Here is a 27,258-nt window from a genome sequence, read left to right as displayed (position 1 = left end):
GAAGCTGAGGTTGCCGTCTAGTGGGTTCTGCGCACCAGGGGAATGACCACACCAACCGCTCTTCATGGATGTCAGTTTCTGGCCAAAGCTATCCTTAAACAACCCCCCACATTACACACACATACAAGCGCCCCACCCCCATCGTGCCCCTTCCTCACTTGGCAGATACCAGGCCAGCAAGATGTTTCATGTACTAGAGTTGGTCCAGAAGCCAGACAGGAACTATGTATCTTTCAGGAATGACTTACAGACCTTTGGCCCCAAAGGTATGAAATGGGGCCCATTTCTGGCTATTGTTGTTTTAAAAATACTAACTAATTTTGAGAGAGAGAGAGCATGAGCAGGGGAGAGGCAGAGAGAGAGGGAGACACAGAATTTGAAACAGGCTCCAGGCTTGAAGCGGTCAGCCCAGAGCCCGACGCGGGGCTCGAACTCACAGACCGCGAGATCATGACCTGAGCCGAAGTCGGACGCTTAACCGACTGAGCCCCCCAGGCGCCCTGATTTCTGCCTCTTCTTAAAGGACGAAGCTATGGGCCTATATTTAAAACACCAACTTTAAACTCTCCCTCTGAGATATTTCAAATCGGAAGGCGTAGTACAGAACAACAACTACGATACCACAACAACATTTAGAGCCAATTTAATACTTGATCAGTATTTATTAAGCAACCGACCCAGTTTTGGAGCTGTGCAAAACGTTACAGGAAAGGGAAAGACATTACTCCTGTTCCCAGACAGCTTGGAGTCTAGGTGTGAGAGAGAGCACCCAATTCCAATTCGGACGGGGTGGGGGGCAGTTTCCCCCACACCACTAACAAGCAATGCCCAGACGCCAGCTAGCGTCCTACGATTTAACTCGACCCTGACACTGTCTACCCAGAGATAGCATCAGATCCCACGGGTCAAGGGCTCAGTCCCGCAAGACTACTCCCCATACACACGCACTTCAGATGCCAGTTGCAAACCCAGGTTTGTTACCCGTGCTTCTGACCGACCGACGGTAGATCAGAGGTTCCAACCACCACCTCTTTGGGTTCCATTGATGAGCTAGCGTTCCATGAATTTGCTCACAGAACCAGAGAAACATTTTGCTTACCAGATTACCGGTTGCAAGATGATAGGATGTGACTCAGGAACAGCGGATGGAAGAACCACGTGGGATGAGCTATGGGGAAGGGCTGCGAAACCCCCATTCTCTCCCCAAGCGCCATTCTCCCCGAATCTCCAGCCAAACCCGGAAGCTCTCCGAAGCCAGTCGTTTTGGGCTTTCACGGAGGCTGCGTTACCAAGGCTTGATTGATTACATCATTGGCCGCTGGGGATCCACTCAAGCTCCCAGCCCCTCTCCCTTCCCTGGAGGTCTGGGGGCGGGACGGAAAGTTCCAGCCCTCTAGATGCAAGGTTGGCTCTCTGGGCAACCAGCCCCCACGCGTAGATGCTTTCTGTAAGTTGCCTCGTGAGGACAACAAAAACACCTTTATCTTTCACCACTGAGGAAATGCCAAGGGTTTTAGAAGCTCTGTGCTAAAACTAAGGCCAAGACCAAATACGTATTTCTTCTTAGACATCACGAGATCAACACACACCGATTGTACCGCGTACACCACAGCAATACCGTTCACACACGCCACACGAACCCCAAGCCAACACAACACTGAACCACACGCGCACGACACACATACACACAGAGCACACCTTTGTATGTGTGAATGCGTGTGTCAGTGTGAGCCTGTGCACAGGAGGGGGAGGGGTCTTGGCTCTCTGGAGCCCAGCTAGGTCGAAAGGAAGGTACCAGGAAGTTAGTGACAAAGGCTTTCCCCTCCACGTTGTCACGCCCACTAGGAATGCAAAGACGGGGCGAGGTATTTAGAAAGCTATTCGAATCACAAACGACAACAGAAGCGAATCCCTTTGTAATCAGCCACAGCCATACACAGCTACATACAATAAACCCTCAATTAGCCAATCAAATTACTTCATGTTCAGGTTCTCCCCCACATCGTACGTTTAAGGAAAGGGCAACGACAAAAGAAGTGAATGCAGAAAAGGTCAACAATAACATCTGTTAGGTATGTCCAAGAGTCAAAAGAGACTTACCTCTTCCATTTCGCTAACCATCCTGTTGGGGCGCCCCTGCTGGCTCAGCTGGTAGAGCAGGTGACTCTTTATCTCAGGGTTATAAGTTTGAGACCCACACTGGGTATAGAGATTACTTCAGATCTTTAAAAAAAAAAAAAAAGGATTGTGTAAGTTACCGAGACCAATAACTTGCGGTGTATTTGCAGATCACTATACTGTTGGCAAAGTACTATTCCTATATATTATCTCATTTAATCCTTACACCTCTCTCTGACCCTCCCTGGCTTGTGTTGTTTCTCTCTCTCAAAAATAAATAAACATTAAAAAAAAATTAAAAAAAATTTTTTTTAATGTCTAAGTGTTGTCAACAAGGTCACAACTACTCTTTATTTTGGTGTAAAAAAGCCCACCGATTTTTCATGTTGAGCTGTTCTAGGAACCTTTGTGCGACCTGCTCACTTGAGAGTGGTAAGAGCATGGGATTTAGAACTTGACATACTTGTGGAGAAAATATAGGTCCGACACTATCCAAGTGGTCTTGGCCAAGTCACTGTACTTTCACAAGTGTCCGCAGAATGGATGGGTTAGAGTCTGGGGTCTAGAGCGAGACCAAGTATGAATCCTAGCTCTTATACTTACAAGCTGGCTGGTTTGGGGCAGGTTAAATAACCTCCCTGTGCCTCAGTTTCCCCATCCATTACCTTCACAGGGTGTTTTCAGGAATAAGTAACATACTGTATGCATCCAACACAATACTGAACACTTCTAAGAGCCCAATAAAGAGCGGCGATTATCACTTACCCTAGCCTGAGAGTGAACGGAAGTTGGTAATTATTAGGCAAAGACTGCAGGTGTGGCTGGCAAATTCAACCAACACGCGGACGTTTACTGTGTCACAAATCCCTCCCACAAAAGGCGAGATTCGCACCACAGTGCATAAAAAAAAGCTCACTTCGACTTCAGTAAACAGTGGATTTTTACAAGGCCTTCCTACGAAAACGTTCTCCTGGAATAGTTTAGATTTGCTAAGAAGGCACACCTCTCCCAGCCTAAAGATCGTAATCTGGCACTCTCCCTTCAAAAGTGTGATACCAGTCAAAAGCTCAGAGCAAGCGAGGTTGGCCAAGCCACCAGCTGCTGTTTAGTTAGCCCGGCACACTGGCATGGCGAACAAGGTGTACGACTTGGGGCCACGGAGACCTGAGCTGGAGAGCTGGCTATTGGGATGAATGATGTCTCTGCATCCCAGATTCCTCGTCTGTAAAATAAGGATAATAAGAGGTGCCATTCAGGAATTTTGGTGAAGACTGGAGATAATCTAAAGCACCTAGCTGGGGCCAAGAGTAGAAGCTCTGTGAAGGAAGTCTTTACTATTACAAACCGTATTCAACTTCCGGTCTCCGAGTTAACTGAGGTGGAAGGGAGTCTTTTTTCGATCGATTGATCGATCGATTTATTTGTGGTTTTTGATTTTTTTTTTTTTTGAGAGACAAAGAGCACGAGGAGGGGGAGAGGGGCAGAGAGAGAGAGGGAGGCACACAATCTGAAGCAGGCCCCAGGCTCCGAGCGGTCAGCCCAGGGCCCGACGCGGGGCTCGAACCCACGCACCGGAGATCATGGACCTGAGCTGAAGTCGGACGCTTCAGTGACTCAGCCATCCGTGAGCCCGTTTTCTTTTTTTTTTTTTTTTTTCAACATTTATTTATTTTTGGGACAGAGAGAGACAGAGCATGAACGGGGGAGGGGCAGAGAGAGAGGGAGACACAGAATCGGAAACAGGCTCCAGGCTCTGAGCCATCAGCCCAGAGCCTGACGCGGGGCTCGAACTCACGGACTGCGAGATCGTGACCTGGCTGAAGTCGGACGCCCAACCGACTGCGCCACCCAGGCGCCCCGAGCCCGTTTTCTTTTTAATCACACCTTTTCACGTGCCCTCAATGAGAGCTGTTCCGACAGAGGATAGCCAGCCAACATTCAGCCACCTGAGTTCAAAACAGCGTCGCGGGTAGAGGGCTGGGCCAAATAGGTGAAAAGCCTCAAACTTCCAGCTATAAAATAAATAAATAAGTCACGGGGAGGTAATGTACAGCATAGGAAAGGTAGTCAATAATATCGTAATAACTTTGTGTTGGGTCAGACGGTGACTAAACATACTGTCGTGATCATTTTGTAGTGTATAAAAATATCAAATCACTGTGTCGTGTATCTGAAACTAATACGATATTGCACGCCAATCATAATTCAATAAAAAATTAAAAAATAATAGAAAAAAAGTTTAAAAAAAAGACAGTGCAACGTGGGGGCGCCTTGGGCGGTTCAGTCAGTTAAGCGTCCGACTATTTTTTTTTTTCATTTTTTTTTTTTTGGTTTTTTTTTTTTTCAACGTTTTTTAATTTATTTTTGGGACAGAGAGAGACATAGCATGAACGGGGGAGGGGCAGAGAGAGAGGGAGACACAGAATCGGAAACAGGCTCCAGGCTCCGAGCCATCAGCCCAGAGCCTGACGCGGGGCTCGAACTCACGGACCGTGAGATCGTGACCTGGCTGAAGTCGGACGCTTAACCGACTGCGCCACCCAGGCGCCCCAAGCGTCCGACTCTTAATTTAGGCTCAGGTCATGATCTCACAACTCTTGAGTTCAAGCCCCACATTGGGCTCTCTGCTGACAGCACAGAGCCTGCTTGGGATTCTCTCTCTTCCCTTCCCCCCCCCCCACTTTCCCCTTTCCCCACTAGCACTTTGTCTCTCTCCCTCTCTCAAAAATAAATAAACATTAAAAAAAAATAAAACACCAGGGGCACCTGGGTGGCTCAGTCGGTTAAGCCTCCAACTCTTGGTTTCGGCTCAGGTCACGATCTGTTTGTGAGTTTGAGCCCCACATCAGGCTCCACGCTGACAGTGCGAAGCCTGCTTGGGATTCTTTCTTTCCCTCGCTCTCTGCCCCTCCCCCACTTGTTCTCACTGTCTCTCAAAAATAAATAAATAAACTAAAAAAAAAAAAAGAAAACTTAAAAAAAAACAGTGTAATGTGTAATCACTTAATTGTTTAAAGTAAAATAATAAAAGTACCCATCATGGAAACACTCATAATTCTTTTTTTTTGTACTTTTTAAGTAGGCTTTATGCCCAGCACAGAGCCCAGTGCAGGGTACAAACACGTAACCCTGAGATCAAGACCCGAGCTGAGATAGACGAACGCTTAACCGACTGAGCCACCCGAGTGCCCCTGGAATCGCCGATAATTCTTAAATTTGTTTTAGCTAATGCTTTCAACTTCTTCACTAAGTCTCTCGATTTTTGCAACAAGGAAACAAACAAACAAAAAAAAGCCGCCGTCGTGTTTCTATCATTTTTATTTTGTTTTCCCTACAGTCCGAGAGAGGCGATACGAAACAAAAGTATTGTGGGGTGGCCATAGGAACAAATAAAGGAAATGGACATTTATGGAGCTCCAACTATGTGCCAGGCGCTGTGCTAGACATTTAACACACGCCATCTCATTTTAGCAGTACAATATCCCTAAAGCATAGGAATTCTTTTTATCCCCATCTGACAGCTGGGGAACTGAGCTTAAATGTCTTGCCCAAGTCACACAGCTTGTGTCTGAAACAGAAACTCAAATGAACACTTTGCCCTTTTCCTTAGAAGAGCCCGCGTCGCGATTGCTGACCAATCTTGGATCCGAGATAATGAGCCTCGGGTTGCTGTGAAAGGCAGTGTCAGTCTCACCTCTAGAGCAAGGTGCATTCCGCGTGCAGCCATGGCATTAGCAGGCCTGACTCCAACAGATTTGGGCCCATTTCCTTTCCTAATTCCTCTTAACTTTCCTTAAGTCGGTAGGAGCTGTGCTGCCCATTGTTCCCTTCAGCCTATTTGTCCTGAGGATTTGCTAATTCAATTATTTTATTCTTCCAATATTGATCTTCGCACCGTCCTCTAAGCCTTCGCTGGTCCCATTCCCGGAAGCGCAGTGATTTCCCATCAAGTTTTAATTCTGCGGGTGCACTCAACTAGGTCAACATCACCTTCTCCTTGGTATTCATCTGCCCAGATTTCCTCATTAGACTTTAAAATTAGATTTCCCCGCCGCCTGGAGCAGGGCCCTCCCCCTTCCCTGAAATGGCGGAATGATTTCAGCACTTTCTCAAGAAAGTTGTGTATGGAGCTACAGGTCAATTTTCAAAGTAAGGGACATTATGACCCAGGTCTGGGATGCAGTTCAGTGGTTTCAAAGGCCGACCTACCGCACAGAAGAAGTCATATTATAATGACTACCGATTCAAGAATCCTCAGCTTTTTGTAGGGGCGCCTGGGTGGCTCGGTCGGTTAAGCCTCCGACTCTTGATTTCGGCTCAGGTCATGGTCTCACGGTATTAACACTGAGGTCCGCACGGGGCTCTTGCGTTGAGTGTGGAGCCTGCTTGAGATTCTCTCTGTCCCTCTCTCTCTGTTCCTCCCCCCCCCTTCTCTCTCTCTCTCTATATATAAATTTTTTTAATAATAAAAATGAAAACCAGAATCTTCAACTTTTGTAGAGTATTATGAAATATTTTATTTTTAAAATTTCTTAGGAGAGCACAGAGTAGATGAAGGGTGGTAAGATTGACAAGAGTGGGGGAGTGAGTGAGAATGATTTGAAATCAGGTCAGAAACATCGGATTATAGTACTTCAAGAAATGACACTTGAGAAATTAAATGTCACTTTCTCTGTTGAAGGCCTATCTTGTCTTTTCTGACAACCTACATAAGGGCAAATGCAAGATCCATCTTTTAGATCCAGATAGATCGTGTATGATTGGAAAAACATACCAGTGGAATCAGCCAACATATTTGACAGGAGGTATTATGGTGTACAGGTGGTTGAGCGTTGGACTAGGACTAGAAAGATTCAGCCCCATCAAGAGAGCAGTGTTAGGCAGTGAGAACAGAAAGCTGTGGTTAATTACATAAGGAGGGGTTGGTGGGCATGGGCTAAACCAACTAAATTGTTGGTGGGGCTTTCTAAAAGCCAGAGTTGTGATTAAAAGTCACTTGGGAGGGAGCATGGAAGAGGGAGAGTTGTTCTAGGATAGGGGAAAAGTGAACTTCATTTTTTTGGTCGACATCATACTTTCTAGCATAATACGTAACAATTTAGTTCTTACCGTATGCCAAGCCTTCTGCTAAGCACTGTCTGTAGATTATCTCACTTAATCCTTTGAAACAATCCTATTTGTTCATAGATAGGAAAATTAAGCTCAGAAAGGCTAGGTGACTTATTCAAACTCATGCGGCACTTAAATAGTAGAATCGGGGTTCAAATCTAAGCATTCTTTTCTCCAGAGTCCGTGCTTATAAACATTATGTTATATTGGCTTTCAAGTGTAAACAGAAGGAAAGAAACCAGAATATAAAGAGCCTAGAATTGCTTGGAGAGGATCATAATTGATGGAGTTATGGTCCCAGAAAAAGAGTGACTAGAAAGACGGGAGATATTTGCCTCGGGAATGAAAGGAAAACATCTTTCTTCTAGAACAAGAAGGAAAGAAGCTAAACAAGAAGGAAAGAAGCTAAGCAAAAAAAGGGAGAGGAGGGACTGGGTGGCTCAGTCAACTAAGCGTCTGACTCTTGGTTTTGGCTCAGGTCACGATCTCACAGTTTGTGAGCTCGAGCCCCGTGTCGACAGTACGGAGCCTGCTGGAGATTCTCTCTCTCCTTCTCTCTCTGTCCCTCCCCCACTTGTGCTTTCTCTCTCAAAATAAATAAATAAACATTTTTTAAGAAAGGAAGAGACAGATTTTGAAATGGAGAAAATAGATCCCAAGGGAGCACACAATGTATAAGTCAAGTAGCGCGCCGTAATCTAAAAAAGTCTGGAACAGTAATCGGTTACTGAGGTAGGGACTCTGTAAGATGACAAGGATTTTTAAATATAACGAGGGCCCTCTAAGACTAGGGAAGATGAATTTTCAACGAACTCCATGAACATGGTTTGATAATTTTCTCAATGATCCTTTTTCAATTGATAATTTTCTATAGGGATTACCTTAGAGCCCAAGATATAGTCTGTGAAAAGCAGCAGGCTTTAGCCGGGACAGGATAAAAGAAAAATGATGACGATAAGGTCAAAGGGGCGGGGGGACTCCGGGAGGGGAACGTTAGTTCGTTGGGAAGCCTCTAGGAAATTGGGGCACTAGACACATGGATCAACTTTTTCCCTCCACGGGAGGAAACTGACAGCCAGGATTTTTCACCTGGTCACGCTGTGCTGAGCAGGGGTAAGGATCAATGGCGCAAGCGACCACCTCCATGCTTCCCTGGGCAGCCAGTCCGTGCTGGACTCCGGAGTTCCAATACCAGTAAGACAGAAGTTAATTCTCTTGGAGCCCCCTCAGAACAGTTGGGCCACTAGGGGAGGTCGGGGGCTAGGGAGTCGCTTCCTGCTATTATGGTGATGCACGGAGGGCAGGGTCTCCATGTAAAGGTGTCCTGAATCTCCCTATCAGCTTTGGTGAGTCTGGTGCCGGAGACGTTCCATTGGTTTCTGGTCCCTCACGAATGGAATGCGCCCATGAATTACTGCTGAATCAATGTGTTTGTTGAGAGAAGGAGGGTTTAGGATGTCCTACTCTGCCATCTTGCTGATGTCAACTGCCCCTCAACCTCTTTTTTGTTTGTTCATTTGCTTTCTTTTACTGGTATTCTTTGTTTGTCTTTCAGCAGCTTCCCACAAAAAGGTGCGTGATAGTTCAATTTTTTTTTTTTACTTGGCCTACCTAAACGTGTTTATTTTACTCTCCTGCTTGATGGCTACTTTTTGACTGAATAGGGAATGTTAAATGAAAAATAATGGTCTTGCAGAATTTTGAAGGAATCGCTACATGGTCTCATAGCTCTGTGTTGTGCTTGAGAACTCAGATGTCATTTGGAGGCTTGATCCTTTGTAAGTAACCTACTTTTTCCTACCTGGGAGTTCTTCCTGCTGTCTCTTTATCCCTATTGTTCTGAAATTTCACTATCATGTGCCTTTTTGTGGATGTTTTCCTACGTATTGTTCTCAGTGGGCCCACTCAGTCTGGAAACTCGTGCCCTTTAGTTCTGGGAAATGAAAATCACCTTGGATCACTTCTTTGAATTACTTCCTCTCCCTTTCACATTTTTCTCTTATGACAGAATTCCTCGTAGTCAAATATTTCACTTCCTAAGGAGAGCCTCCAGTTTTCTTATATTTTCTTTTTGTCTTTTTATTCCAGTGTGATTTTGTGTGCAAAATCTTTGTCTTCCATTCATCCATGGGTTGCTTTATTTCTGCTAACATGCATTTGAGAGCTAGTTTTAATAACCTGATGCTAACATTGTACAAGGCTGCAGTCCCAATAGTTTATTTTTGCTTTTACTTCCCTTGCCTCAGGAGACAGATCTAGAAAAATGTTGCTGGGGCCGAGGTCAGAGACACGACTGCCGGTGCTCTCTTCTAGGATCTTTATGGTTCCAGGTCTCACATTTAGGTCTTTCATCCATTTTGAGTTCATTTTTGTGTACGGTGTAAGAGAATGGTCCAGTTTCAGTCTTTTGCACGTCGCTGTCCAGTTCTCCCAGCACCAATTGTTGAAGAGACTGTCTTTTTCCCAGGGCCTATTCTTTCCTGCTTTATCAAAGATTAATTGGCCCTGTAGCTGTGGGGCCATTTCCGGGTTCTCTATGCTGTTCCATTGATCTATGTGTCTGTTTTTGTGCCAGTGCCATACTGTCTCGATCGCTACGCCCTCGTAATACAACTTGACGTCTGGAATTGTGACGCCTCCGGCTTGGCTTTGCTTTTTCAAGGTTGCTTTGGCTATTCGGGGTCTTTTGTGGTTCCATACCCATTTGAGGATGGTTTCTTCCAGTCTCTGTGAAAAATGCTGGTGGTATTTTGATACATTAAATGTGCAGATCGCTTTGGGTGACACTTTAACCATATTTGTTCTTCCAATCCTCGAGCATGGAATGATGTCTTTACATTTCTTTCCATTATCTTCAATTTCTTTCATCAGTGTTTTGTAGTTTGCAGAGTGCAGGTCTTTCACCTTATTGGTTCAGTCTATTCCTGAATATGTTCCTGTTTCTGGCGCGCTCGTAGATGAGACTGTTTTCTTAATTTCGTGGAGAGAAATTCTTAAGATACATGATCGGAAATAGTAATCAAATTCATAAAGTTTGGGGGACACGATGTCTATATACAAGAGTAAATAGCAGCCCAAATGAATTAGAAAGGATACATGAAAAAATAATCCTATTCAGAATACCATCAATATAGTTTAATGGTTTACCTTGCGACCTTAGACTAAAACCAGAAAAGCAACAGACAGCCTTTAAGAAGAGAATTATGAAACAATTCTAAAGAAGGTGAAAGAAGGCTTGATAGAGAAACACAGTGATCATGAGTGGGAAGACGCAATTCTGTAAACATGTGACATAACCCCAGATTAAGCAATCTGGTGTCCTTCCAATCCTGATAGGATTTTATTTTATTTTATGTTTTATTTTCTTAAAGCTCTAGGTGAGATTTTTTTTTTAAGTTTATTTATTTATTTTGAAAGAGAGAGGGAGAGCGGGCCGGGGAGGGGTGGAGAGAGAGGGAGAGAGAGCATCCCAAGCAGGCTCTGCGCTGTCAGCACGGAGCCCGAGGTAGGGCTCAATCTCACAAACCCAGGAGATCATGACCTGAGCCGAAACCACGAGTCGGATGCTTCATCGACCGAGCCATCCAGGCACCCCACCCAATATGACTTTAGTACAAAGCGATTGGACAACCCACGTGGCAGAATAAAGAAGAACAAAGGCAATTCTGGAGGAAAAAAGAACAAGCAAGGACGATGTGCCCCACAGAACACTAAAGTTACTATTATGCTATAGTATTTAGTTATCCCCCGTCTGGTTATATAGTGGACTAAACGCTAATCTACCGCAAAGTACCAAAATCATTCTTGAAAAAACCTCTGCTGTGTTACTGGTATTGCAGGAAATGGGAAAAATGATCTAAAAGAACAAAAATTAAAGAAACTTCCCTTTTCGTAAGCACTGAAAGGATAGCTATAAGGAGTAAGTATGTAAGAGGGATAGACTGCCCCGAGGCAAATGCATTTCAACATTACAATCTGGAATTGAAAATTTGGCGGAGATATAAAGTAGCTGTTAGGCTAAGTGACGACCAGGTTAATTTGAAGTGTGGAACAGGGTTGAAGTCCCTCTTGGCCCCATGTCAGTAGTACTCTTGAGACTACTTGCAGAAAAGGAAAAATCAAACTTCCTATAAAAGAGAGAACCTTGGGGCGCCTGGGTGGCTCAAGTCGGTTAAGCGTCTGTCTTCGACTCAGGTCATGATCTCCCACTCATGGGTTCGAGCCCCGCGTCGGGCTCTGCGCTGACAGCTCAGAGCCTGGAGGCTGCTTCGGAGTCTGTGTCTCCCTCTCTCTCTGCCCCTCCCCCACTCGCACTCTGTCTCTCTCTCCTTCTCAAAATAAATAAACAAAAAAAATTTTTTTTAAATAAAAAAAAAAGAGAACCTTCAGTTTAGAACTTCAGTATTTCCTGAGATTAATATCACCTAAATCGGTTCACAATGAAAAACAATCAATTAACAAAAGGAAATGAGTCGAGTGGGATCGCAAATATCAACTTTAGACAGACTTCCTCTAAGGGCTTTACATCCTGCAATTATCACATTCAAAATATAAACTATCAGTGATTTTTGGAATGAAGGAGTGTATCAGTCAGAGTTGAACCAGAGAAGCAGAACCAATAGGGTATATATTCTCTCTCTCTCTTCCCCATCCCCCTAGTCCCCCTACTTCCCAGGTGTCTGCCTTATGGATTGTGGACTTTCTTAGCCAATCCCTGTGATGACAAGTCCAAAATCCGTAGAGCAGGCACTCAGGAAGCAAAGTTCATGGGCTGGCTCAAACTCCACAGGCATGGGCTGAAGCTGTTGCCTGCAGATAGTATTTTGCCTCTTTCTCTTAGGGAAATTTTGTCCCTGCTTTTAAGCCTTTCCAGCAAATTCCATCAGGTCCACCAAGATTATCCTAGATACTCTCTCTTACATAAAATCAGCTGATTAGAAACTTTAGTTGTATCTGCAAGATGCCTTCAATCCAACACCTAGATGATTGCTTTATAGAACGATTGGGTGCTGCAGACCGGCCAAGGTGACGTATCAATAAAGCCGTTACGTAAACTCAAGAAAAAGTACAAAGTCCAGCCACGTAAAGCCTCTGGAGAATAAACAAAAAACAGGCAGATTCTGTACAAAAATTGAAATTTGAAAAAACAGACCAACACGAATAAATGTATTGTTTTTACAAATTTAGCCAAAGTAAGGATCACAGTACAGGTGCAACACGAGGTCACAAAAATTGCGGTTTTTAATTTTTAAATTATTTTCATGTTCTTTTTTTTTCAAAAATGTTCATTTATTTTTGAGAGAGAGTGTGCAAGTGAGGGAGGGGCAGCGAGAGGGGGAGACGCAGAATCCGAAACAGGCTCCAGGCTCCGAGCTGTCAGCACAGAGTCCGATGCGGGGCTTGAACCCATGAACTGTGAGATTGTGACCTGAGCCGAAGTCAGATGCTTAACCAACTGAGCCACCCAGGCGCCCCCAAAATTGTATTTTTTTAAAAAAAATGCCTATTTTCTGTCCTACAGAACCAGAGAACATAGCCACTAAACAACAACAGCCACTGGAAAGTGAGGAGGGAATCTTAGAGAGGAGAGAAGTAATGAAAAGAAAGCCTAAATTCTGTGTATAAACACTGCCTAAATTTCTGTCTGATGGGTGAATCAAGCATATGTAAGACACTCTAGAAACAGAGTACAGCTAACACTTAAAAAAAAAAAAAAAAAGACCTGGGATCAGAATTTATGTCCACTCCAAGCAAGACAAAAATTTCAGTTTGAGCGTAAATAAAAATGTCAACGCTCTTCAAAAGATGGTCAATGAGTTAACAGAAAACACACTCGGAATTAAGGAAAAGACAGGGAATCTAAACAGAAAGCTATGAAAAAAAATATGAAAAAAATGATCTAAGTTTCACCGCTTAACCTTGAGCCAAGTCGCACACATTATATAAAAATGAATAAAAAATGGATCACTGATGTTAAATGTAAAATGTATAACTGACGTTTTAGAAAACAGCAGGAGAAAATCTGGAGAACGCAGGGCTAGGGGACAAGCTCTCCGACTCGACACCAAGAGTATGATCCACGAAAAGAAAAATTGATATTTGAACTTCATCAAAATTGGAAAGTTTTGCTTTGTATAAAACCCAGGATGAAAAGACAAGCAGGGCACCTGGGCGTCTCAGTCAGTTTGAGCATCCAACTTGGGCTCGGGTCGTGATCTCGTGGTTTGTGAGATTGAGCCCCACGTCTGGCTCTGTGCCGACAGCCAGGAGCCTGCTTGGGATTCTCCCTCTCCCTTTCTCTCTGCCCCTCCCCGTTTGTGCACACACTCTTCCTCTCAAAATAAATAAACATTAAAAGATAAAGGAAACAACCGAGATGCCCTTCGACGCGTAAATGGCTAAAAAACAAACAAAAAAAACCCCACTGCGTTATATGCATACCGTAGAATACTACTGAACAATGCGAAGAACAAGCAATGAGAGTGATGTCAGCATCATGGTGGCATAGGACATCCTCCTTTTTGTCCTCCCTTTTTAACAATTAATTTGGTATCCATTCGCAAACAAACGCACCTCGGTGGGAATCAGAGGATCCAACGCCATATATCAAGGGACCTGGGAGGGCCTCATCCACCTGTGCATTGGGCAATAGGCAGACAGACCTTGATATGGGCTGTAGAACCAGCAGGAGCTTGCAAAATGGCCACGGTTCCTCTCAGCCACCCTCGGGCCAAACCAGGAGAGCGCTAGCGTGAGTAGACACCCGATAGTTGAAATAGCCTTTGTAGAAGTCCAGCCTTTTTGAGGACAGATTCCAGCAATCTGCTGGAGGGAGGAAAAAAAAAAAAAAGCATGTGAATTCGGATGTATCAGAGAGAGTAAGAGGAATCCTCAAACAGAAATCATAGCTAATACAGCCCACCAAGGGCCCCGTCTCGAATGATATGCGTGCACTTGACACACACACGTAAATCCTAAGAGCCTAAGAGACCACGCCGGATTAGATTTCTGTCTCATCTCTTTGATTCCAAAAGTTATTTCCATTGCTTTTCAGGCAAATGTTAACTGCCTCCCTATAATTTAACTGTGGGAGTCGGGGGATTTTGATAGTAAAGTCATTACTCATTAGACAGATTTGTAAGAAATAATTTTTAATTACGTAGCACGGACATAGGAATGAAAACATTGTAAGCACAACAGCGGGGAAAAAAATTAAATTACTTGGTACAGACTAATGGGAACAGTTGGAGATAAGGCCCTTCCTCTTTCCCCACCCCCACCCACACTTCCTAGAAACAAGCAGGAATTTACAAACACATCTACCGAGCTTACGGAAATGAAAAGTCCAGAACAAGTTGAAGCCTCTTGCAAATTTCAACTGACATGTTAAATACACAGCAGGAACCATCCCTACAGTTCACATGGAGTGGTGTGGTGATCGTTTAAAAAAACTCTCTTGGGGGCGCCTGGGTGGCTCAGTCAGTTAAGCGGCCGACTGCGGCTCAGGTCATGATCTCGCGGTCCGTGAGTTCGAGCCCGTTCACAGCTGTCAGCTGTGCTGACAGCTCAGAGCCTGGAGCCCGTTTCCAATTCTGTGTCTCTCTCCGACCCTCCCCTGTTCATGCTCTGTCTCTCCCTGTCTCAAAAATAAATAAAACGTTAAAAAAAAATTAAAAAAAAAAAAAACTCTCTTGGATGTGAACATTAGGGTTTTAGTAGCAGGCTGGATTGCTCCAGAAAGACAAGGCGGTCCTGAAACGAGTCCAGAAGATTTCTCTTTGCAATCCCTCTTCTCTTCCCAACGCGTTCTCATCACTACTATCATGCAAAGAAAGCGGCCAAGGATATCCCTTTTGATTGCTATGTGGTTTAAGGAATCCCTGTTACTAGTTGAGGAAGTAGGCCAGCCTCCAGCCAGATCCCATAAAAGCAGATCTACATTAACAATTGACTGGGGGGCGGCAGGCAAGGTGGGGGGGGGGGTGCACCTGGGAGGCTCAGTCAGTTAAGCATCCAACTCTTGATTTTGGCTCAGGTCATGATCTCCCAGTTCGCGAGTATGAGCCCCACACTGGGCTCTGTGCTGACAGCTCGGAGCCTGCTTGGGATTCGCTCTCTCTCCCTCTCTCTGCTCCTCCCCTGCTCACTCTCTCTCTCTCCCTCTCTCTCTCAAAATTAATAAATAAACTTAAAAAAAAAAAAAAAGAATGGCCTAGGATTTTATGCTGAACTGGAATTATTCCCAGGCTATGTGAACACTGAGCAGGTTCAGGAGGTCTTTGTACATGTAGTTTGCCTTTTTCCAATCTCCTTATTATCTCTCTTTCAACTCCCAAAACTACTCTCAATCATTGTTACTATGAGCTTAAATTAAGCCCTTTGTCAGAGAAGTCCCATTGAAGGCCTTTTAGGCAGCCAGGGAGAGAAGTCCACTCGCGCGATGAGAAGGCTCTCTTTCTGTGCTCCTAGAGGCTACCTAAGCAATTGAAATTGAAGGGGACTGAAATTAAATGGCTCCTCTAATGAAATGACACCGAGTGTTTGTATCACTTCCCTTGAAAAGTCATCTCATTTGCCAGAAGGCTGGACATCATGCCTCACGTGCCCACTTCTGAAATTTGAGAGAGACATCTTTCCAGATGGAATTCGAACCTTTCAACTGGTCACCATACACCTTCAGAAGCCAAAATGACTTCCGATTACTGCTGTTTCTTGTGTCCCAGAGTACTTTCTGCCCAACATGCTCCTCCTACTGGAGGCAAATTTTTGCCTTCTATTGTCATCATTTAGAGCCCTGGGAATGGTTGACTACGTGTGCCGGACCAATACCCGGTATTTTATTTTTGATAAAATATCTATAGTGTCTCTCAAAGGAAAAACTTCTAACATTTTCTAAGATAAACAGAGGAAAAAAAAAAAAAACATACCACACTGCTTCTTGGCCATTCTAGATGCCTCAGCCGAAGCAACGCAGTCTTCAGGCTCTCCTGCCATCATAATATCCACAATCCCCTTTGTTTTAGTCTCTGTGGCTCGGAACGATCACACTTTGAGAAGAAAGTGCCATTCTTTAGTTGAAACATTAGCGAGTGCGTTTCCAAACAAAAAAACCTCTTGTTTAGAAACTGGCCTTTCGCGGGGCACCTGGGTGGCTCAATCGGTTAAGCATCTGACTCTTGGTTTCGGCTCAGGTCATGATCTTGTGGCTTCGTGAGTTCGAGCCCCACATCCGGCTCTGCGCTGGCAGCACAGAGCCCGCTTGGGATTCTCTCCCTCTCCCTCTGCTCCTCCCCTGCTCTTACCGTCCTTGTCTCCCTCAAAATAAGTAAATACACTTACAAAAAATTTTTTTAAAGAAATTGGCCCTTCACTACAAACTATGCAAGCCCGAACTCCAAACTTATTTTTTTTAACACTTTTTAAAATAATGTTTATTTACTTTTTTTTTTTTTTTTTGAAAGTGATCATGCACACATGAGCCAGGGAGGGAAGAAAGGGGGATAGAGAGAAACAGGCTCCGAGCTGTCAGTGCAGAGCCTAACACGGGGCTCGATCCCATGAACCCATGAGATCATGACCTGAGCTGAAGTCAAGAGTCAGACACTCAACTGACTGAGCCACCCAGGCGCCCCTAACACTTTTAAATGAAATTGAGAATAGTTTTGGATTTTCAAAACAGTTGTGAAGACAGTGCAGGGAGTTCCCATATCTTCCATCCACTTTCTCTGCTTATTAACTTCTTTATATCAGATTGGTATATTTTCCATAATTAATGAAGCAATATTCATAAGTCATTATTACCTATTTTTGTTCATTTTTACCTAATGTTCTTCTGTTCCAGAATTCCATCCAGGATTAATCTCAGTCGCCATGTCTCCTTAGCTATTATAGTTTCTCAGACTTTCCTTTTTATGACCTTGACGGTTTTGAGAAGTAGTAGGTCAGGTATTTCATAGAACACCCATTCATTATGATTTGCCTGATGTTTTTACAAATACTACTATAAAACTTCATGCACACAAATTATTTTTCACTTCTCGGGGCTAAATGTCTAGGCATGCTCCAAAGTAGCTGTACTATTTCACATGCCCATCTGTAAAAATAATAATAATAATAATAATAATAATCTGGGACTTTGATGGCAAGTGAGTTAAACCTGTATATACGTTTGGGGGAAATGAACATCATTACTATGTTGATCTTGCAGTTCTTGAACGTGACCTGCCTCTCTATGTATTTAGATGTTTGATTTCTCCAATCAGTACTTTGTAGTTTCCGTCTTATGTGTCTAGATGTTTTCTTAGGCTTAAAATGCTATTGGATTTTTAATTTTGACATCTATGTGTTCATTGTTAGTACACAGAAATACAGCCGATTTTTGTATATTTTTGTGTATCGTACAACCTGGCTGAATTCCCTTATTCGTTTCAGGAGGGTTTTTTGTAGACTCCTTGGGAATTTTTACATAGACCATCTTATATTCTGAAAATTGGGATAGTTTTATTTCTTCCCCTTTGAACTATAAGCCTTTTATTTTCTTTTCTTGCTTTATTGCACTGGCTTTCAATAGTAGTTTGAGTAAGGGCAATGAGAGGAGACACCCTTGCTTTGTGTCCCATCTTAGGGAAAAGCATTCTATGTTTTACATTTAAGTATAATGTTAACTGCAGTTTCTGCATGGATGCTATTTTTTCAAGTTTAGGAAGTTTCCCTGTATTCTTATTTTTCTGAGAGTATTTTATCATAAAAGATGAGTTTTTTTAATGCTTTTTCTTCATTGATTGGCATGATCATATGATTGTTCATTAGCCTGTTAATATAGTGTATTACATTGAATAATTTCTTAAAGTATCGATATAGCCTTTCAGCCCTGGAATAAACAATACTTGGTCATGCTATAAAATTCTTTCTGTATAGAGCTGATTTATATTTGTTAATATTAAGGATTTTTGCATCTATATTCATGAAGGACTTTGGTTTGCAGTCTCTTTTGCGCCCTGTTTTTTTCAAGTTGGCATTATTTGCAATATTATTTGCAATATTATTGGCAATATATGACTGTATTAATACAGTCCCCATAAAATGAATCAGAAAGTGATCCTTCCTTTTCTATTTCCCGGAAGAGATTGTGTACCGTTGGTGTTCATTTCTCCTTTGATAGAAATCTCTAGTCAAATTATCTGGGACTACTGACATCATTTCGGCAGTTTTTAAATTACAAAATCAACTCCTTTAATAGCTAGAGAACTTCACATTATCGATTTCATATTCATCGAGTTGGAGTAGTTTCTATTTTTTAAAGGGTTGGTCCATTTCTTCTAAGTTACGGAACATATGTGTGTAGAGTTGTTTGTAACATTCACATACACCCTTTCAGTGCCTGCAGGGTGTGTAAATTTTCTGTTCACCCCTAATATTAGTGATCTGTGTTTTTGCTTTTTTTCCCCCTTTATTATTAGAGGTTTGCCAATTTTATTGATTTTTTTATTGAAGGAACTGGGGTTTTTTTGTTTGTTTTGGGGGGGTTGTTTTTGTTTGGTGTGTTTGTGGTTTTGTTGTTTTTTGTTTGGTTGGTTTTTTTTTTGTAGAATTAAGAGTTTCCATTGTGTTTCTGCCATCATTTCCATTGGTTTATCATTTCCTCATTTCTGTTTGTGTTAGACTTTCCTCTCCTTTTTCGTGTTTCTTAAGGAAAGCTATTAAATTGAGATCGATACAATCTTCTCATTCAGGGTTGCCATAGGGAGAGCAACACCTCCAGGAAGCACCAAGGCGTTCAAGGAGAAAAGTGCTCATTGAAGACATGCTACACCGTGGCCCTACTCTGAACAGTATAAAAAACCCGAATCGTTGCAGATGTGCTCAACAACAGAATTGTGTACCAGTACCCTAACAATGATTTGTGACCTTTTCCCCCTCGAAACTGAATAACTCTATTCGCAGGCAGGAGTTACCATGGTGTCACTAAAAATATTTCAACAAAAAGTAGTCCATCTTTTTGTCCTTGGTAACTATTGCTGTGTCTGCCATTTATCCCTTTGTCCAATGGCTAAAGAAACGAAATTTTGCCTTTTAACATTTCTCCCGGAGGTTTGCGGAAACTTCCAGCGTTTCACAGTAAAAAAATGTGACTTATATATTACAATTAGGTTTGCTAAATCCTCCTCTTGCCTGCATCTGTCCCTAGAGTATAAATTGACAGTCACAGCAAATTAAAAACCATTGTTCTGGTCTTTTTACAAACCCATACAAGTATTGGTTTAAAAGACAGGGCGAGAGGGATCGTTTGTTTCATGGTCGGCTTCCGGGAAACTAAACGCCGCAAGATTAGCTACCAGGTCATTTCCTACAAATGACCTGGAGTTAGAATTTGACCCAAGATGCCAGTGATGGGCTATGTAGGCAAGAGGGCGTGCGGAGTCAAAGATGATTACAATTTTGTAAATCTGTGCAGCTGAGAGGTGTCTGTACTATTAAGAGAAATACGAAACACGAAAGAAAGAAACCCTGAAGGTGTTGAGACAGAACAGAACATCCAGCTAGAGATATCTAACTCAACAGGCCTTTGTGAAATTGGGGAGAGGTAAGGGTCAAAAATATCCAATTCAGGGGCGCCTGGGTGGCTGAGTCGGTTGAGCGTCCGACTTCAGCTCGGGACATGATCTCGCGGTTCGTGAGTTCAAGCCCCGCGTCGGGCTCTGTGCTGACAGCTCAGAGCCTGGAGCCTGCTTCGGATTCTGTGTCTCCCTCTGTGTGTGTGTGTGTGTGTGTGTGTGTGTGTGTGTGTGTGTGTGTGTCTGTGTGTGCGCTCTATCTCTCAAAAATAAATAAACATTTAAAAATATACATATACAATTCATACCTTCCACAAAAGTTTACTGACTGGCTATTAGACGCCAGATTCCGTTCTCCACTGCGGGGTGCATTTGTGCAGAAAGTAGATTTGCAGTCCTAAAACACTGGATGACACCCTAAAGGATAGGTATGAAGAAAGGTGGAGAGCCAAAGCCACATGCTAATGTCACTCTTACCCTTAGGATATAGGAGAAGGGGAGTGGGAGAAGGGAGCGTCTAAGAGGCAAGAGAAGAAGCAGGAGAACACAATGAACCAGAAGCCAAAGGAGGAGAGAATTTCCAGGAAGGGATGACACGCAACAAGAAAGGGCGTGGAGGGTTTGCAGAAACTGGGGAGCAAAAAAGAATATTGGACATGTGACTTGTAATCGTAACAGTTAATATTTATCAAACGCTAAGCGCCTCCCACGAGTGGTATCATTGTATCCTCACTACAATTCTGTAAGAAGGGGCACTGTTATTTCTGTTTTACGGATTGAGGCAATTGAGGCTTATGGAAGAAAACCAGAGCCTAACAGCAGAAGGGAGAAACCAGATTTTCTTCAGGACCTATGGCAATAGGGGGAAAAGAGACGTCAGTATAGGAATGAGCTCAATTCTGAATACAGCAAGGACGAGTGAGAACCTATAGCTGGCAGTGTGTGGTGAGTCAAGGAAGCATTAAGGGTATGGAGACTCTTGCCAAATCAAGAAAAATCCCTCACGGACATCTTTCAAAACAAACAACACAGCCCTTAAGCAAGAACGCGTGACAAGACCCTTTGTCACACATAATTCATCCTAACTTTGTCAAGGAAATTGGGAAGACCCTCCATTATTAGTTGACGGGCTTTATCCGGTAGGAAAACAAACTTCTTGATGTCTTAAGGGCAGGCAGCAGTTTTGCAAATTGGAGGAAAGTGCCCACTGGAGTTGGTCTTACCCTTACACAGTAATGGGAGATAGGGGTGCTTATCTCCCTTGATGTCTGCATCTCAGAAAAATGGCTCCCAGGTCTTTGAGGAACTACTCCTGAGTCTTGACACTGGTGAACTGCTGATTTAGTCAATATAAAGATTTATATACGTTTGAAAAGGGCAGAGGAAGAAGTTCTAAAATTAAAGGGGATGGGGGAGTCTCTTCTTTTATTTTTAGCCAGGAGAATTAAGCCTCTTATTTTCAATTTGTATCTGTCCTTACAGGAGAGCTCACAATTAAGGGGACTTTGTTTCCTTAAAGGAAGGGGAAGGAAAAATAATTTCCCCTCTACCCTTCTAGGTCCTTGGCTGAAGACACCCAAAAAATAAAAAGACAGACCGATGGGGGGAGGGGGGCAGGGGGGAGGAGACAAACAGAAGGTTAATGAGATGTATACCTCCTGTATACGTGGCAGAGACCCAAGAAAACCGAGTAATTCCCTGAAATGGCCCCCGCCGACACCTTCAATCCATTTCCAGCTAAAGACAAAAGAAGGTGATGGGGGTGGGGAGCCGGTTATAGGAGGTGATTCGGAAAAGCACAGTGAAGGAGGACATGATTGCTATGCAGATTGGAGGCACTGCCTCCTTCTGGATGAGTTTTCTAGAGATTTAGTTAGTCCCCCTTCCCTTCCTGGTACAGAGAGGGAGACATCCAGACAAACGAAAATTTCCTTTATAAATATACATTTCTCTTACAAAAGGGTAACTTCTGGGTATTCAGAGCTTCTCCTGTGTCTGCGGTTTCTTAAAAATAACCACCTCGAGGGGTGCCTGAGTGGCTCAGTCGGTTGAGTGGCCAACTTCCGCTCATGAGCCCCAGGCCGGGCGGGCTGTGCGCGGATAGCCCAGAGCCCGCTAGGGATTCTCTCTGTCCCTCTCTGCCCCTTCTGTGCTCGCTCTCTCTCTCTCAAAAATAAATAAACAGTAAAAATTGAAAAAAAAAAAAAAAAACCAGCTCAAGACGATCCTCATGTCCAAGTGGGCTATTTCTCTCTTTTTACGCGGACAAATGTAAGAAGCTTGTACTTGAGAGTAAAAAACCGTGCAAGAAGAGGGCATTAAATGTGAGAACGGAGGTACTGATGAAGGAAGCTTCCGGAACAGGAGGGAAGTACTGACGTAAGAAAACAATCTAAGTAAAGTGTAAATTTGGGCCAGGAAACACACCACTTCTTCCTCTGCAACGAGAGGGTGAAGATACAGACAGATGATTTTAGGGAGGAAGACGACTCTGGAATCTGCAGTGTCCCTCCCTTAGCACCATCTCCAGGGACCGAACCCACTTCCGACAGGCACAGTCCAGGGCTGGGACGTTTCAGCAGCGTAGTTCACAGCAGCATTTCTGCAACCACCGTCGTCTGATGAGGAAGGCTGTAACAGACGGTGGCAATTTATTTGAATTTGTTCTGATTCACACACCAGATGGATATAAAGACAGATACTTTAGTCTTCATCAGAGGTCCTACATTTCCAAGCTACCCAAGGTCCTATAGCTAACAAGCAGGAGGTCTGTAGGAGATGTCAAAGCCAAGCAGTTTTTGACAGAGAACTTTCTATTTTATCTGAGACGTCTTTTTTTTTTTAATTTTTAAAGTTTATTTATTTTTGAGAATGAGGGGGAGAGAGAGAGAGTGAGTGAGTGTGTGTGTGTATGTGTGTGCACGAGTAGGGGAGGGGCAGAGAGACAGGGAGACCCAGAATCCGAAGCAGGCCCCGGGCTCCGAGCCGTCAGCACAGAGCCCGACGCGGGGCTCGAACTCACGGACCGCGAGATCACGACCTGAGCCGGAGTGGGACGCTTAACCAAGTGAGCCACGCAGGCGCCCCTCTAAGGCTTCTTTTATAAATGTGAGAGATCAGACAGGGTTATCTCTGAGGCACACAAAGAAGAAAATAATAAATGCAATTCAGAGAGGGCTCTTGTTGGGGCTTCGTTTGGCTTTGGTTTTGTCTCCACTGCCACTCTAGGGTTTCCTCGTCAGGTGCCCCCCCCCCCCCCCCCCACCCCCCACCCCCCTGCCATCCAAGGTCACTTGAATCATCCTGTTAAGTACTCCATGAAATATTTGTACTTTCGTCTACTTAAATTAATTGACCGAAGAGCGAAAAGGTAAAATCTCAGACGAAAAGCCCAGATTTGTGTAGAATTGTACGCTGATGTGGACACAGCGAATCGCGGGGCAAAGCCACGAGGCCGAGCAGGATTCTACGGTAGCAGCTTGAAGCAGGACAAAAACCAAAGAGCTAAAGATCCTAACTTTGGCCTTTTCGATAGCGTTAACCGGGGGACCCAGAGTAATGCCCTGAGTTAACCCCTCGGGACTCTCTGTTTCCGCATCTGTGCGACAAGACTGTTGGATTCTGCTTTGGTTTGGAAGGCAAAATTATGCGTGCAGACTGAATTTGTCTCTGCTGGCAATTTACTTTTTTCTTTTCTTTTTTTTTTTAAGTCTATTTATTTATTTCGAGAGAGAGAGAGAGAGAGAGTACACGTGGGGAACGGGCAGAGAGAGAGACGGAGAGAGAATCCCAAGCCCACTCCACACGGTCAACGCGGAGCCCGATGCGTGAGCCGTGAGGATCGTGACCTGAGCCGAAACCAAGAGTTCGATGCTTAACTGAGCCACCCAGGCGCCCCTATGCCAGCCAGCCATTTATTTAACGCAGGTTCGCTGTGGGAATTTCACAAGACAACAGCCTACAGGACAATGTCTCTTAATAAGCCAACAAAGAAATAACGTACTCCAAACCGATGATAGATCAATCACACTATTGAAAGAGGACTTTGGCTGTCTCCGTTTTGACTTCAAACTTTCTAGCTGGGTTCTTCTTTCCAGCTGTCTCTTGGCTCAGGCAGAAGATCATGAGGGTAAATTATCCTCTGACAGGAATGGAAATGACCCCCCCCCCCGCCCCCCGAAACATTAAGGCCTGCCCTGAGCCGGCAAGACGCCACTCGTGATGAACGCCAAAACAATGATGGATTTGACCTTCTCCAGCCCACCCGCAGGTACCCACCCACCTTGGTCCCACGCTGTCCTTATGGACCCGGAACTATTTTTGGCACTTTGGAGGCACTTTTCGAGACACTGGTCTGCTGTCTTCCTGGGGTTGGCCTCACCGAAATGAAGTCCTTGCTTATTTCACCCCCACCCATCTGTCTGCCTTTGGATTTTGCCACCGCAGAGTGGCTGAACCTGGTCCGTTTGGTACCCCCAGGGCCATGAATTCTTGCACCCCGGCACCCCGGCTACAGTACTGTTCCAGGCAGGGGCAGATGAAAGGAAAACGGCCCGAATGTGGTGCTTGGGAGAGACGGCTTAGCCAACCAAGAGTTGATGTTCGGCTCCAAGCTCAACCGTACAAGTCCCCTGCTGCCACAGCGCCTTGCTAGGGACCCCGCGACACTGGTGTTGATTGACAGGCAAGAGGATAGTCTTCAAGGGACCACTGCACAGGTTTGGGCACTGCTGGTAAAAAGAATCACCTCGAATGCAGCAGGAACCAATGGCCCCAAGGTCCTCAGAGAGCTATTTGAGATCAACAAAGTACAGCCGTTCCCAGACCAAATACTCTCAGCTGGTCTTCACAGACTCTTGGTATTTATACTCACAGTGTCCCCTTGCCACAGTAGCTCCTTCATATATTTGTGTTGATAAGCCCCCAGTGGGGCCCCTCAGCAGCTGAGCTACTGAGTACTTATCAGTGAGAACGAATGAGATGATGACATCCGGCCAGGACTCAATGCATTCTTTTTTTTTTCTTAAGTGTATTTATTTATTTGGAGAAAAAGAGCACAAGCAGGGGAGGGGCAGAGAGAGAGGGAGAGAGAGCATCCCAAGCAGGCTCTACACCGTCAGCACAGAGCCCGACGTGGGGCTCGAACTCATGAACCACAAGATCGTGACCTGAGCCGAAATCAAGAGTCGGACGCTTAATGGACTGAGCCACCCAGGCGCCCCTTACTTTGTTCTTATGTCAAAACTACTCCCTTAGAAACAATCTCATCTTAGGGGCACCCGGGTGGCCCAGTCGGTTAAGCCGTCCAACGCTTGACCTTGGCTCAGGTCATGATCTCATGTTTCATGGGATCGAGCCCCGGGTTGGGCTCTGCACTGACAGGGAGGAGCCTGCTTGGGATTCTCTCTCTCCCTCTCTCTCGGCTCCTCCCCCACTCTCGCATGCTCTTGTCTTCTCAAAAGAAGCAGATACACATTTATTGTTAATCTCCTGTTGTCACCAACGACTGGACGTGAAAACATGGGAAACCAACATGCAGCAGATTTGTGAAATTAATGACACAAGGAGGCCATTGGACTAAGGCGGCTCTAACGGCACCTCCATAAGCAGAGCACAGTCTAAGCCTGTAAATACCTCAAAGTTATAAAAACTGAAATCTAAAGAGAACCAATCGCAGCCGACTCAGTTTTAAGCTATTAACCAGTAACTTCTTTACTTCCTTCTGCCTTTTCTCTTTTAAAAAAAACTTCCCCAGCTCCCTTCAACAGAGCACTTTTAACCACTTCTTGATTGGTACCGCCTGATTCAAACTGATGTCTGCTCAAATAAATCCTTAAAATTTTAATACGCCTCAGTTTATCTTTGATCAGATTCCATGAGTTAGCCTCCAACTTCTATTGAGGAAGCAACAAGACAAAAAGGCTTTAAACCGCAGCCTCGGGAGTTAAGATTCGGTGAGAACAAAACTTCCAAAGTATTGCAGCTATGGTGAAAATCTTCCTTGGATACTTTTTTTTTTTTTTTTTCTTAAATAGCAAAACTCCCTGTGTGGAACAGTTGCGGATAAAGGTACGAGAAAGAAAGAGCCTCGAGAAAGGTGCTTCCTGACTATGAGTATAACTGATTCTAAAATAAGTAAATTAAATGTTCTCCAGAAGTCAGCTTCACTGTGCCATCAGGCAACCGGCAACCGGAACGTTCGATTCACGCACCGTGGGTGAGTACCTCCCACTGAGGTCCAAAAGGAACCTGAGCCCTAGAAAGCTCTGGATTTGGCCCCAGAGCATTAGCATTTTTATTGCTTGATGATCTATCCACATCCATATAAAAGTGATTTACTCCCTTGGTATGTGCAATATAATACTGAAGAATTAGCACTGGAACGGCCTCGGGGGTCAATTAACCCAAACCTAGGATTCTAAGCGTAGAGATTAGGTTTTGGAATGTCTCCCAGTAATTAAATCTAGCAGTGAAGGTGATTCCACCATTTGTCTAACTACCCTGCTTTCAACGCTTGTAACTATCACTGAGTCTAATCTCCTCGTGTAAATAAAAAATCACTTAGGGAGGACTAGGAGTACTTATATTATAGAACACCAGAATACGTCACCCCAAAATATGACCGTAGGAGACCAGAATATGCTACCCTAAGGATGCCTCTTTGGCACAAGGATTATTTTTAGGGGCTTAGTTTGAGAAGGAGCAAGATATGGGAGGAGCTCTGAAAGTAAGAGTAGAAGTTACCCTTTTGTGAGGGAAATTTACATTTATCAAGGAAATCTCCATTTGTAAGGGTGTCTCTCTCAAGGTACCAGGAAGAGAAGAATGATTCTAAATCACTAAAGAATCTTATCAGTGGAGAAGGCCCAATGCAAGCCAAATTACTACTAACGCGGAATGCAGAAGTAACAGACTATAAATTGTCCCCCATGCTTACGCTCCGGATTCAGACCTCTGGAGAGTGATCTCCTCTGAGCCCACCAGTGGGAAATAATCCTCCTGCCTTCCAAGATCTCTGAGTGCTGCTTGGGTCTTCCGCCGGGTGATCCAGACCGGGTTCCGTAACATATCAGCCAGGCCTACCTGAGGCTCCTGGTAGGAGAAAAAGACACAATGCCCAGCAGTGGTCAGGGAATAATCCTGAATGTTCCAAATAGTTTTATCTCTTTTCTCTTCCCTTTTCTCTGATTACAACCCAGGAGGAAGCCAACAGATCAACCCATTCTGGGTTGGCCACTGAAGGAGAGTAGAATTTACCACCTTAAAATATGTCACTTTGGCATGGGGGGGTATTTTGAGCTCAAGGCAATCAAAATCCACCAGATGCAGCAAAAGGTTTTTCTCTCTCCTCAGTTGCCTAAATTGACCTTGGAAAGGGGGTACCAGGAAAGTTGTGCCGGGAAGAGAGATCTTACTAGAGATACCTTTTTATTTGAGAAGCTCATTTGCATAACAGGGCAACCTTTGTTTCCCAAAC

This window comes from Panthera uncia, chromosome X (assembly GCF_023721935.1).
Source record: "Panthera uncia isolate 11264 chromosome X, Puncia_PCG_1.0, whole genome shotgun sequence".
NCBI lineage: Eukaryota > Metazoa > Chordata > Mammalia > Carnivora > Felidae > Panthera > Panthera uncia.
Note: the sequence above shows the minus strand (reverse complement) of the source record.